This window comes from Leuciscus leuciscus, assembly GCF_965113295.1.
Source record: "Leuciscus leuciscus genome assembly, chromosome: 9".
NCBI lineage: Eukaryota > Metazoa > Chordata > Actinopteri > Cypriniformes > Leuciscidae > Leuciscus > Leuciscus leuciscus.
The window spans coordinates 26,876,799-26,891,655 of NC_138733.1; the positions used below are offsets into that span (position 1 = coordinate 26,876,799).

Sequence of the window (14,857 nt, forward strand, 5' to 3'; positions counted from 1 at the left end):
AGGATGAAGAAATTTTTGTGGTATGTTGGTCTACTAGACTTTTACGGAAAAATTTCATTTGGTCCCCGGGGGCCACTTCCCCCCCCCCGCGCTGGGGCCCCCGTACATTTTTCGTCAACCATACCAGGGACACCGAAACACCGGGGAACATGAAATTTGGTGGGCATGTAGCCCCACTAGACTTCTACGGAAAAATTTCGTTTGGTCCCCGGGGGGCTGTTGAGCGAAGGGTTGCTGGTTTAGGATGATACTGTCACACACACACATGCAGGAATACAAACAAACGCAAGCATGCACACACACTGACATACACACACATACAAATCCACATGCACAGACACACACACACAAACACACACGCGCACACATGTACGCACACATACATACACGCACAGACACACACACACACACACACAGACACACACATACACAAACACACACACACACACACATACACACACACACACACACACACAGACAGACATGCACATACTATTACTTTTTTTAGGTATATACATAAACACGCAATACAGCCAAATTACTCCACGTCATTTATTTTTGTGGAAAGCCAGTGCAGGCCTGAGCGGCGGTCATATTTTGTACCGCGATGCGGTACATCTAGTTATTTTCACAAAATAACAGCAATCATACAAAAAAGAATGTTCTTTTTATTAACCCCTTACGCCCTTAAGGCATTTTTTTAGTTGTTTTTTTCTGAGTGACACACACAAAAGTAAAGACTCATAACTATAGCAAGGAGAGTCAAAAGTTAACTTCGGGTTTAAGGGGTTAAGTACTGTTGAATAAGATATTTACACGACTGTTTTTAAAAAAATTTTTTTTTTTTTTTTTATGGTTGTTCTTGAGTCCCTTGTTTGTCTTGAGCAGTTAAACGATCCAATGTTCTTCAAAAAATCCTCCAGGTCCTGCAAATTCTTCAGTTTTACAGCATCTTTTGCATATTTGAATCCTTTCCAGCAGCATGTTTCCAAAAAAAACTAGTTATTGATGCATTTTGTCTCCTTCTGGAGCATCAGTAAAAAAAAAATATCTTTTTTAATAGTTGTGTTTGAGTCCCTCAATTACAACTTTTTAAAAAGATTCAAACATTCACTGATGCTCCATATGTTTTGCTCAAATATGCAGAAGATGCTGTAAAACTGGATTTTTCTGAAGAACACACTGTAAAAAATTGCGCTGTAAAATAACGGTAATCTTCTGGCAGCTGTGGTTGCCAGCAATGTACTGTTAATTTACAGCCCTCTACCGTTAGTATACAGCTCTCCTTTTTTACAGTATGTTACCGTAAAAATAACATGGAACGTAACTCATATCATTTGGGAAACCGATTGCTTCAAACAGTTCGAGTTTAAAAACAACACAGTAGATTATGTTACACTTTATTACACAATAAAGGTAATGAGGTACCCAACCGAACACAGAAACCTCAATACTTGATACACAACACACAATAACGGTAACAATCAGTAGATAGTCTGAGGATGAATGGGTCATTTTGAGTAGAAAATGAACTCATCACAAAACCACAAATTACCAAACCTAACAATGAAAGCAACCTACTCAACTTTTTTATCAGAAATTTGAGGTAGGTTTTTCTTAATTTTATAATTTTGATACTTCCTTAAAGAATCATTGTAAACAATAAAAACAATTCCAAGTAAAATTATAAATCAAGTTTTAATTTTCTACAAGCTTGAATTGAGTTTATTTTTAGAATTTAGAATTTAGAATATAGAATTTATTTTTATTATTCTTGCCTGAACTATAACTTTTGTAATGTAGAAATTACATTTGTTTTTTTATTTACTTCACCACAGAATAACATTATCAGTCTGTGTGTCCACGATGTGCACATAACGTAAAAAATTACACAAGGGCACTCTCACACAAGAACAGTCAGAAAATATGAACACTAAGTCACTGTCATGATTCCTGTCTTGTGTTCCCCTCTCTTGTGTTTAAGGACTTGTATGTTGAAGTGTGTTTCTGATAAGGATATTAAGATAGCTTTATAGCCTACTTCTTTACATCCAAACTTGAGGCAAAAAAACACGTGTTTTTTTTTCATTTTTGAAAGGTCAGCATTTAATGAAACAAAGATGGCTAAAGTAAACAGATTTTACTAATAGATTACTAATTTACTCTGTGTAAAAATAAAATAATGATGTTGACATCTTTATAAAGTAATTTTTACACCCCTCTAAATTGGCTCCAAACCTCAGGTGAAAATTTTTATTTTGACCGCCCTCTACAAAGCAGTGGATTACGCAGTAAATATACATCTGTGACATTTAATATTTTGGCTTTCATCACTATTCATGTTTGTATCCCTACAGAAAAAAATGATCAAAATCAAACATTTGAGCCGGGGACGTCTAGTTGAGTTGACATGGAATGACCTAGCAGACTACTGCAGTGGAAACGCAAACTGAGCCAAAGTAAAGCGAGCCGAGCCGAGTTGTACCACGCAGTGGAAAAAGGCAGAAAGGAAGACACCTTAAATGTAAACATAACTGTAAGTATTTGCTTCGGATCTATTTACTATTGTCTTCACTTCAATATAACATAAAAGCTTTTAAAACATCCCGTCTTATAGAGTATTGTTGTCAGGGATCCACCAGATTTGCACACTCCGTCCACTCGTTCACTCTCCCCGGAATACTGATTCACCACACCTGCACCTCATCATCACCTCATCATTCACTCCCTTTATATACAACCCTTCACCTTCTGTACAGTGTCTGGTCTCGTCTTTACACGGATGCACAAGACTCACTACCTGATCGACCCAGCTGCATGCGATAGATCTGCTGTTTCGTGACAGGCAAGATGGTGCCTTTGTTCGGCATGGCTGCTGCTGCTGCTGCTGCTGCTGCTGCTGCTGCTGCATCACATTTGTGTCGTTTTTATTTGTTTGTTTTCGTCTCTCTTATGGTCACATCAACCCTGCCTTTAAACTACTGTGTCACTGCTGCTCGGACATATGATTGTTTCACCCTGATGAACATTGGAGTGTATATGGAAGGACTTTGTAACAGCTGGGAGAGTTACAGTATAGTCAAACTTTTCCGCCCCCGTTGGTGTGTGTACCCAGCATATATGAATACTGATTTTTGTTTCAGGGCTGTGGAAATCCCAAGAGGAGACGAAGGGGAAGGGGTTGCAGAGCTGGCGTTCAGGTCGGGTTGAGGCTGTCTTCGTGGATGGGGGTGGCCAAGCTTTTTTGCGGGTGGTGGCTGCTGCCGGTTTTCCCCCGGGATATAGGTGCTGGGGGTGCTCCTTCACGGGGTCGCCTTCGGCTCGTCCTGCCCGTTGGACGAGAGATCCCCTTCGGTCATCGTGGGGCGGTGGTGGAGACGCAGTCAGAAAATTGCAGTTTGTGGCCGACCTGCCTGACCAGCGATTGACCGCACGGCACCGCTGGAAATCACGTGATTGTACCAGCTGTTTGCGGCCACTACAACTTGCCATTAAGGAGGCCGGCCTGCCATCATCGCTCCGTTTAGCGCTGCTAAATGCTCGTTCCATCACTAATAAGGCGCATGCCATCAACGATCTGTTCACCAAGGAAAAGATGGATTTTATGTTTCTTACAGAAACGGGGCAAAAGGATAAGGAAGCTGTACATTTAAATGAGCTCTGCCCTGCAGGCTGCTCTGTGATTGGGACACCTCGAATGACACGCAGAGGCGGCGGCCTTGCTGTTGTATATCGTGACAGATTCTTATGCAGAGTAATTCACTCTGAAACCTTCTCCTCTTTTGAGTCACAAATGATTAAGGTCGGTTCTGTTAACATGTTTTATTGTGTGTTAATTTACCGCCCTCCTGGTCCTGCAGGCATCTTCCTTACTGATTTTACTGACTTTTTGTGGGGTGTGGGTGGAGGATGTACATATGAGTGACCATAGTTGTGTTTTCTTTAACCTGATCTTACCTCGGGACCCTCCGCCCCAGAGAATTAAGGCTCAAAGGAGAGTTATTAACCAGGATGTCGCTGGGAAATGTTCTATTTTGTTTGATCCAGGGGTAGCAGTGATGCAAATGTGTATGCTGAGTCTTTTAACAGCCACTGTTGAGCAATTTTAGATGAAGTGGCTGGCACCTGTGAAATCAAACATTATCTCTCTTAAAAAGCCTTGCTCCTGGATAAATAAATCTATCCAGAGTTGTAGAAGTGAACGTCGGAAAATAGAGCGCTTATGGAAAACAACTAAACTCGAAGTTCACAGACTTTATCTTAGGGAATTAACTGCTTCCCTAAATTAACTTCTGAAAAGTGCTAGAACTAAATACTTCTTTCAGCTAATATCCTCAAATAAGAAAAAAACCAAATTCTTGTTTGACACCCATTAATTCTATTGTTTCGCCATCTGTCCCTCCCATTGCTGTGCTCTCTCCATCAGACAGTAATGTATTCCTTACCTTCTTTGTTGAGAAGATTAGGGTTATCAGAGTTAGTATCTTACCTCCACCTGCTGGTATCAAGGCATGTACTTTGGCTCTTTCTCATCCGTGTTTCTCCTTTAAACTAGTGACATTACATGAGGTCACCACTCTGCTAGATAAGTTGAAACCTTCTTCTTGTCACCGTGATGTTCTCCCGACTATGCTGTTTAAGCAGGTTTTTGATAGTATTGGCCCCTGTGTTGTAGAAATGATCAATACTTCTCTTTTAACTGGTGTGGTTCCTAACTTTTTTAAACATGCTATTGTTGAACCTGTTCTTAAAAAGCCTAGTTTAGACCCATCGCAAACCATGAATTATAGGCCTATATCTAAACTCCTTTTTATGGCTAAGATTTAAGAGAAAGTGGTAGCAGAGCAGCTTACTACTTTCTTAGAGATAAATGATATTTTTGACAAATATCAGTCAGGTTTCCGTAAAAAAACATTGTACGGAAACTGCAGTAATTAAAGTTTCAAGTGATATTTTGATGTCAGCTGATTCTGGGAAGCATACAGTGTTAGTTTTATTGGACCTTACATCTGCCTTTGACACCATTGATCACAATATTTTGATTAATAAACTTCAGGATCTAGTAGGGATATCTGGATCAGCTTTAAAATGGTTTTCCTCTTACCTTTCCGGTAGAAGTTTTAGTGTTTTTATTAATCAGATCATGTCAGATACTGCAGGTTTATCGAGTGGTGTACCTCAGGGTTCTGTCCTGGGACCGATTATTTTCCTACTGTACATACTGCCTCTAGGACAGATAATCTACCAGTTTACTGATGTTTCTTATCATTTGTATGCAGACGACATTCAGTTGTACTGCTTTTTTAAGCCTACTGAGTTATATAAATTGTTTTCTTTAATCAACCTTTCTGAGTAGTATTAAGCAGTGGCTAAATGATGGCTTTTTACTCCTGAACTCAGCTAAAGCCTGGTTCACACGGGACGATTTTAAAATTGTCGGCCGATTTTCCAAACCTGAGAGACCTCACACACGGCGATTAAAAAAAATCACAGGTCTAACAGTTTTGGTCGTACAGTGTGTGGTGCGCAGCCACACGACAAAATCAACACATCACACACGAACCGATTTGACTCCCGAGCATTCCCAAGTCAGACGGGAAATCTCGCAAAATCCCTTGAGATCAAACGTGACTTCAGAGTAAACAATCATTCTGATTGGCTACACGCCACAGTCCACAGGCTGCGTGCTCGTTTGTCCCCGGGGGACACCACACACGAGGAGAAATCGGGCCAAAAAAATCCAACATGTTGAATATCCCCGATTTGAGATCGGAGCGGTCCCGACGTCCTTCCGAGCAGACAAGAGCAGTCTTATCACACCACACACGGCAGGAATCTCCTTAAGATTGTCGGAAGGGGTGAATCGGGGCTAAAATCGGCCTAATTATCCTGCCGTGTGAACCAGGCTTAAGACTGAAACACTAATCATTGCCCCTGAGCAAAGCATCCCTCAGATAAAACAATATATCGGTGCCTAAGGCTCGTCTGTCCAGCCAAGTCTCAGGAGCTTAGGTGTTATTTTTGATTCTGCCATGTCCTTGGAGAAACACTTGAATCAACTTATTAAAAACTGTTTCTTTCAATTAAGGAACATTTCTAAAATAAGAGCCCTGGTGTCAAAGGCCAAATTGGAGATGATCATTCACGCTTTTATTTCATCTCGCTTAGACTACTGTAACAGTCTTTTTATTTGTCTTAAAGATTTTTGTCGCCTTCAGACTGTCCAGAATTCTGCTGTAAGGCTTTTAACCCACACCAGTAAAAGGGCACACTTCACACCTGTCTTAGCTTCACTTCGTTGGTTACCAGTGCAATTTAGAATGTACTTTAAAATTTTGGTTCTTACTTTTAGAGCCCTACAAGGACAGGCGCCCCCTTACATCTCTGACCTGATACAGCTGCATACGTCCACACGTAGTCTGAGATCGACAGGTCAGAGACTTTTAGGTACCCCCCACACACATTTTAAAACTAGAGGGGACCGTTCGTTTCAAGCTGTGGCACCTAGGCTGTGGAACGCATTGCCTCCTTCCATACGCTGCTTGGATTCAGTGGAAAATTTTAAAACACAGTTGAAAACTCTTGTATTTAAAGAGGCTTTTAGCTAGACTGTAGGGTGGTTAGGCCGGTCTTATGTGTATTTCTGTTTCATTTTTTGCTTTTGTTATTCATTTTTTGATTATGTATTGTAATGTATTTATAAATGTTGTGTATTCCTCCTTTTGTTGTGAAGCACTTTATGATTTTTATCTGTGAAATGTGCTATACAAATACATTTTACTTATTTACCTACTTTTACATCTAGCCAGCCACATTTACTCACCTGTTTGAGTCTTCTCTAAACCTGACAATTGTTTTACATATATGGTAACTTTTATTTTAATTCTGTAAGCCCGTATTTTGTATCTATTATTATTTATTTACTTACAATATACTTAAAATATTTAAGTTTATCTGTATTACTTATAAAATATAAGTAAATGCTACAAATTTGTAGACATATTTTAATGTGTGAAATGTGAATCAATTTAAGTTAAATTAACTCAAATTATGAAGTTTATCTCCTGACCACACCTCCCCCACAATTTTCTAGTTTAACAAATAAAAAATAAATAAAAATTATAAATTGAACTTGGAAATTGAACTTTGAACTTAAATATACCCTAACTGCAATTGCTATTACAAAACATTGCAAGTTAAATTAACTGAAATGTTTGTGTTCACAATATTTACATTTTTAAGGCAACCAGTTTCCTAAATTTTAAGTAAATTGAAGATGGGTCATATTTATACACATACAATCAGGCAATAACATCCAGGATGTCCTAAGCATCCGATAATATTAAAAGATTAAACCTTACCATATAAGGCATAATTAAGAATTATAGTAAGAATTAAGAGAGGTCAAATGTTCAAATGTATGTGCATCTTGAGTTGCCGTGTGCGAGTATTGTTCAAGGTCTAGTTCTTCACTGAGAAAAACGATGTATGGAAAAAATGTATGGAATTAAAGGCAGGGTAGGCAGGATTTTTCTAAAAAACTTTTCCCCAAATTTGTTTAAACTGTCTTTATATACCAATACATAATTAAAATGTAAGTACTCTGAAAAAGAGAGTATGAAAATCGAGTGTCTGTAGTCCTCTCAGGGCTGCAATAAACACAGCTACTTATTCCATTCACTCCCACCCCTCCCTTCTGGGCTCCTTCCAAAGCCACGCCCCCAAAACACATGAACGCGCGATGCCGACCGCTCAGCTGGAGGACGCGTTTGCCAGCGCCGAGCGGAGAGGAGTGCAGTGCATGTAGTGACATCATGTCAGAATCACATGTAATAACATACCTAACTTTATCATTATGAACATAAGCAACTAACATGGCTGTTAGTACTCACTATCAAGCTAGCATATCGATACTGGTAAAGTTTAAAACATATTGAGTTTGATTCGGTAACGAGCTAGTAACATAAGGCAAAGCTAAAAACAGGTTGCATTGATACATGTTTTCCCATTACCATCAGTTACACTGTGATGAAGGTGAATTTCGTGTAAGATTCATAACATATACGGTGTTTTGCATGTAAGAGCTTCCACGATGAAAGCACTGTTGGCTCTGATGAGGACTAACGTTACACTCCGGAGACAAGCCTACCTTTCTACCTTACTAGTCCCTTTTTTTGCCTTGTTTGCCTTCGCTGACTGTATATGCAGGTACTGGGAATTTTGACTGCTCTTTCTCTGCCATAATTGTGATTCTTCCTAGCTTCCTTGCTACCTCTTCCCCTCCTCGAGTCAAACGGGTCCGCGCATGTGGGCAGCTCCTGTAGCAGCAGGGGTGGTAGGTGACAGTCGCCCAGCCAATCATTTCATTCGTTCCGAATGGAAATAAGTAGCTGTGTTTATTGCAGCCCTGAGAGGACTACAGACACTCGATTTTTATACTCTCTTTTTCAGAGTACTTACATTTTAATTATGTATTGGTCTATAAAGACAGTTTAAACAAATTTCATCAAGTACATTTCAATCATTTCAATCAAGTACATTTTACTCACTGAAATAAGCCATGCTTTTAAAGTGTGTGGTTTACTTAAAAACATTTAAGAAAACAACACAGTAAATTTTGTTACACTTTATTACACAATAAAGGTAATGAGGTACCCAACCGAAAACAGAAACCTCAATACTTGATAAACAACACACAATAACGGATAACAATCAGTAGATAGTTTGAGGATGAATGGGTCATTTTGAGTAGAAAATGAACTCGTCACGAAACCACAAGTTACTAAACAATAAAAGCAACCTGCTCAACTTTTTTATCAGAAATTTTTGTAGGTTTTATTTAATTGTATAACTTTGATACTTGCTTAAAGAATCATTGTAAACATAACAAACAATTCCAAGTAAAATGTACTTATAAGCTTTAATTTCTACAAGCTTGAATTGAGATCTAATATAGAATTCCCTTTTTTTATTAATCTTGCCTGAACTAACTTTTGTAATGTAGAAATTAGATTAGATTTTTTCTGTAGTATTCACTTCACCACAGAATAATTTTTATCAGTCACAAGGGCAGTCTTACACAAGAACAGTCAAAAGTGAAGCATAAGAAATAAGAAAACATTTACACTAAGTCACTGTCATGTCACTGTCATGATTCCTGTCTTGTGTTGTGTTCCCCTGTCTTGTGTTTAAGGATTATTATGTTGAAGTGTGTTTCTGTCCCATTGTTTCTGTCTTTTTCTGTTCCAATGTTCAGTTCCTGTTTCCCTTGTTGTCTTGCCTGCCTTGTTCGTTGCCATAGTTCCTCTTCAGTCAGTCACTCCAATGCCACGTCGGTGACTGATGAATATGAATCTCGCTAGAGAGGCCAATCTACTTCAAGTGAAACTAAACGAGCCAATGCACATAGGCGTGCATTAGTTTGCAGCAGCTGCTCTTCCACGCAGTGCAGGTATATAATGAGCAGAAGGTGCGATTGTACTTCAGTTTTTTGCTTCGGAACTCTCTCTCTCTCTCTCTCTTTTGTTGTCTCAGTGAGCAAACAAAAAGGCTGTTTTCACAGCTGGTACAGTGCGCCAAGAGCGCTGAAAAGCTGTTCTTACGGCTGGTAAGACCGCCGTGGGAGAGACAGTGCACAACAGGCTGCACACTTCCCTGTCTGTATTCACTGCGTCCATTCCCCTGCGTGCTTCAGCACCAAGGAGAACAGTCCCTGAAAGAGCTTACACGGGTGGAGCGCGTCTTTTTAAAGATGTCACTCTACCTGTTTCTAAAAGCGGTCATTACCTGGGATCGCGGAATGGTCACGAACGTTGCATTGCGTGTCTGGGCATTGAAAACACTGAGGCAGCATTCGTGGATGAGTCATGCACCCATTGTGGGAAGATGACCATCTCGGAGCTACGGTCAAGAGACTCGTTCCTGCGCCTCTGCCGCAATCTAACCCTCTTCATGGGTTACTTCAGGCAGTAGTGCAGGTGACCTGAGGATCACGTTGATCGCGCTTCCTTCGGGGAACCAACCCTCTATGATCCCTCATACCTCCCACGCTCCCCAGCCAGTAGAGCTGCAGAGGGAACAAGCTGGACCATCCATGAGGTGTTTACCAGCCATATCCTTCGGCGCTCCCCAAGATGACCAGATGTCGAACGCTGCATAGGAGGGTGAGTCAGACTTCTCCAGGGATGACGATTCAGCTGTGCTCTCCCCTTCGGGAGTGGCAGCGTTGCCCGAGTCGGACCAGGACCCAGGAACTTCGTGCTGAGACGGACCTCTCGATTTGTGCGATGAAGGTGACTGCACGGTCGGTGGGTTGTGCGATGTCCACTATAGTGGTCCAGGAACGCCATTTCTGGTTGTGTCTGGCTGACATGAGGGAGACCGACAAAGTCAGGTTTCTTAACTCCCCCGTGTCCCAGACCGGCCTCTTCGGTGATGCGGTCGAGAACCCAGCAGTTCTCGGCTGTACAGAAGCAGACTGAGGCGATCAAACATTCCGCCGTGACGGTCAGCTGCTGCCTCCACCCCACCGCCTGCGGCCCCCCAGTCTTCTCGTCACCGAGGGCATCCTCCTGTGACTGCCCTCGCTCCCATGCCGCAGCAGCAGCCTCCTCCTAAGCGGTGCCGAGGAGCCATTTGGCCCCCGCCAAGAGGGGCGGCAAAGCCAAGGGTAAGCAGCCCTTGGATGGGCGACCCGGAGATGGATGCGACTGCTCTTCGGGAGATGGTGACCGCACCACTCCCTCCCCCGGAAGAGGGCTGGGTGGTAAATCTTATGTTTCCTTTTGTTTGTGTTCCGCCGCTGGCACCAAAACCAATGGTACTCAAATTTTCAATAAAAAAGCAGTTTCCTCCATCTCTGGGTCCGAAGAGGGCCCAGACAGCAGTGGGAGGAGAGAATCCTCACCACTCTCATCCGCCTCTTCTATCGCCAGCGGGCAGCAGCGTGCAGTTCGAGAATGCAATCAAGCCTCCTTCTGCGCCCCCTTCACGTGGAACCAGGTAAGTGTTGCACAGCACACTCAGACCCCGCTACAGGCCACCTCTCAGAGAGAGCCCCCTGAGACTGCATTCCACCTCGCTGCCCCACTGCAGGTATTCCTACAGTCCCTCTGGTCCCGCTAGTACGGTCTCTGCGAGCCTGGTTAGCGCTCCCCAGTCCGTCTCACTGGCTCATTCAGACCATTAGGCTTGGCTATGTGATTCAGTTCACTTGGCGTCCCCCCAAGTTTCGGGCCATCCACTCCACTTCTGACTCAGAGACGGGGCACCCTATGGCACCCACGTCCGGACCTCTGGAAACTCCATGTGTGGTCCTTGGACGGGACGTGGAGGTTCTAGGTGACTTACTCCTAGAGGTACTTAACACCATCACTTCGGCACAGGCACCGTCTACGAAACTTGCGTACGCCTTGAAGTGGAACCTGTTCGTCGAGTGGTGTTCCTCTCGCCGAGAGGACCCCCGAAGCTTTCCTTCTTGCAGCAAACTTGGAGCGAGGGCTGTCTTCCTCCACTCTCAAAGTACATGCTGCCGCTATTTCAGCCTACCACGACCACATAGATGGCAAAACAGTAGGAAAGCCCGACCTGGTCATCAGTTTCCTTAGGGGGGCGAGACGGTTAAATCCTCCTCGACCCCCCTCCATACCCTCTAGGGACCTTTCCCTGGTGCTTCGAGCACTCCAGGATGCTCCCTTTGAGCCTTTGCAATCAGCAGACTTAAAGCTTCTTTCCATGAAGACGTTGCTGCTGGTTGCACTGGCATCTATCAAGAGGTTAAGGGACCTGCAGGCATTTTCGGTCGACGAATTGTGCCTAGAATTCGGGCCGGGTGGCAACCATGTTGTACTAAGATAGCCTAGCTATGTGCCCAAGGTTCCTACCACTCCCTTCAGGGACCAGGTGGTGAACCTGCAAGCGCTGCCCCTGGAGGAGGCAGACCCAGCCACCTAACATGTTTGATAGATATTATAGCCTACGTGTAGAGCCTCTACCCGTGTTCTCACCCTAAACGGGCAGAAGCACTGAGAGGCCCAGCTCTGCCTGCTTTCTACGCCCTACTTATGCTTCAGAGTGAAAAACCTGTTGAGTCCTCCAACTCCCTCGGAGCCGGATGTGGCGGAGCGTCCGGAGCCAGGCCTTTATCCGTTGAATCCTTGAGAACCGGGTCTTGGCTGGGTTCCATATGTGCGACCCTGCGGGGAGCCCATATGTGTTTCTTCCACGGCTGCTTCTAAATGGAAGCCCGTGTCTTTCCCTTGGGCTAAGTCACCCAGTATAGCATATGCAGTACAACCTTCGGGTTAGTCCATATGTTTTTCTCCACATAACTCCTTCGGGGAAGAATGTGGGTTCCGCAGCGTTCTCCTTCCTAACGGAAATGGCACCCTTTTCCAGTGTCATCCAATAGTCTCACTGTATGGGTTATCACAGAACAGCAGTGAGGGGCTCTCTCTGTGGCCCTTTGGAAGGTATTCCTATTCGTCGGTCACCGACGTCGCGTCGGAGTGACCGACTGAAGAGGAACGTCTCGGTTACGTATGGTAACCCTCGTTCCCTGAAGGAGGGAACGGAGACACCACGTCCCGTCACCACATCTGCTGCAGCCCGCTGGGGCAGCCAGGTCACCGGCTCGGCTCCTCAGCAAAAAACTGAAGTGCAATCGCACCTTCTACTCATTATACACCCGCGCTACGTGGCAGAGCAGCTGCTGCAAATGATTGCATGCCAATGTGCATTGGCTCGTTAAGTTTTACTCTAAGTAGATTGGCCTCTCTAGCGAGATTCCTATTCGTTAGTCACCTACGTGGCGACTCCGTTCCCTCCTTCAGGGAACGAGGGTTACCATATGTAACCGAAACATTACCCTTGTTTGTTGCTATAGCTACCCCCTTGACAGTCGCCGTGACAACAAATCACCTTCACCTGTCCCTTGTCAGCCCCTTGTTATCCTGTTTAAAAAACACAAGAATGTTATCTCGTATTTAAAAGCCAGTTTTCCCTTTTTTTTTTTCACTTTGCTACTTTTAAAACCCACCTGATGTGCTGACAGAATTAAATAAAAAGTAGGCCTACATAATGAAAATATTGACTCTCAATCAAACACAATGGAAGATATCAACAGAAGCACCTATAAGTTAACGGTTGATAAGGACGTAATGTACCGTGAACAACAACAGCACACTTGTTTGTGGCTACAGCCTAAGGTTGTAGGCCAACAGTAGGCTACTTTGTCACTGGAATTATATTTTACCTGGCCAATATATCGCTCGACGACCGAACGAGTCCGCCAGTGTATGTAGGCCAAGTGTTTGTCTCAACCAGCTCGCTAGTTAAGTAGTCCAGACATAGGGAGTCGGCCATTTTAAGGGCTGTCAATTGCAAAATCCTTCCAGTGCACTGAAACTTTCACTCCCTAAAAGTCCCACAATGGACCGCAAAAACCAGGGAGCTTCGATGCTCAATGTTACCTTAATGGAAATGCTGAAGTGTGAAACACAATCACGTTAGTCGTTAGAAAACTCATAGCTAGACAGGTAATGAACATAATGTAGTACAATATATAAACATTTATAATTAATTTACGGCTGAAATGTTGCAGGGATATTTAACAATCAAAGTAGTTATCCCAGTGTACTTTTAAATAATATAAACAAATAATGGCAGAAAGATATCTGTGCTCCTGTTGTTCATAAATGCCAGTAGTGACGTTGTACAATGAGGAAATTGCCATGTTGCCGGAAATAGAGCCAGTGTGTCCAAATTGTGTTGTGAGTAAGGGTCAATACCAGTGCCCAAATTCACAGCCTAGGGGCTGAATGAGGAACACCTATGTTGCACCATCTTCTGAGTCAAGTGCGTATCCGTGATCATTCACAAAGCAAGATATACCTTAAATGTAAAACTTACTGCAAGTTTTTGTTTCTGATCTACGTTTACTATTGTCATCACTACAAAAAATCTCCTCCAATGAAAACAATTTGAAAACATTCCATCTTATAGAAAATTGTTTTACATAGATGGTAACTTTTATTTATTTATACTGTAAGCCTGTATTTTATATATAATTAAAAACATTAATTATAATATACTTAAAATATATAAGTTTAACTGCTTTACTTATAAAATATAAGTAGATCCTACTAATTTGTAAATATATTTGAATGTGTTAATAAATTGAAGTTAAATTAACTCCAATTATGAAGTTTATTCTGTAGACTTTTTTTTACAGTCTATGGTGCACACACGTATGGGCTGATACACTTTGTATTCTTATGTGCGTATCTTCAATAACATCTGATTCGGAAAGTGTTTTAAAAATGTCAGGTATACTCTCGATCGTAATTTAATAGTTGCTGACTGTGTAACTGAATGCTTTTGTAAACAAGCAGTTGTTACGTATACTACAATTTTAAGGCAAATCAAGCAGTTGTTACGTATCGTAAGGCAGCAATGTTTCATTTATTATGTAAAACAGCTACGTATAGAGCAACTGTTAAATGCGAACGTTTTCCAAAATGAAACGCTTCTGAAATGAAACCCAATGCATGGAACAAGGAGGAGGTCTTTCAACGCTGAACATGTAATGTTTCCTCGATATTATCACATTCAAACCCCCATAGTGTAAAACTAGTCCAGACATGACATTTACTAAAGTCCATTGCAGTGATTTGCATCTGTTTTTCTCAGGTTTGCCTTCAATCAAGAGCACTTCCTCTAGTTCATCATGTCAAGTACATATGTGACCTCCCTGAAAACCACAGGTTCTGGAGAGTTTGTTCAGATATCAAGTCATAACAGATAAACCGGTTGGAAATGTTTAGTGAATCTGTAAATTGCACTAACACACATATTTTGA

The 14,857-nt window shown here is 42.4% G+C and overlaps 1 long non-coding RNA gene across 1 annotated transcript in view; it reads left to right on the forward strand.

Moving 5' to 3' along the window:
* The window catches only part of LOC309505970, a 293,235-nt gene that overhangs the window by 200,319 nt on the left and 78,059 nt on the right, over nt 1-14,857 (forward strand). The window lies entirely within an intron of this gene.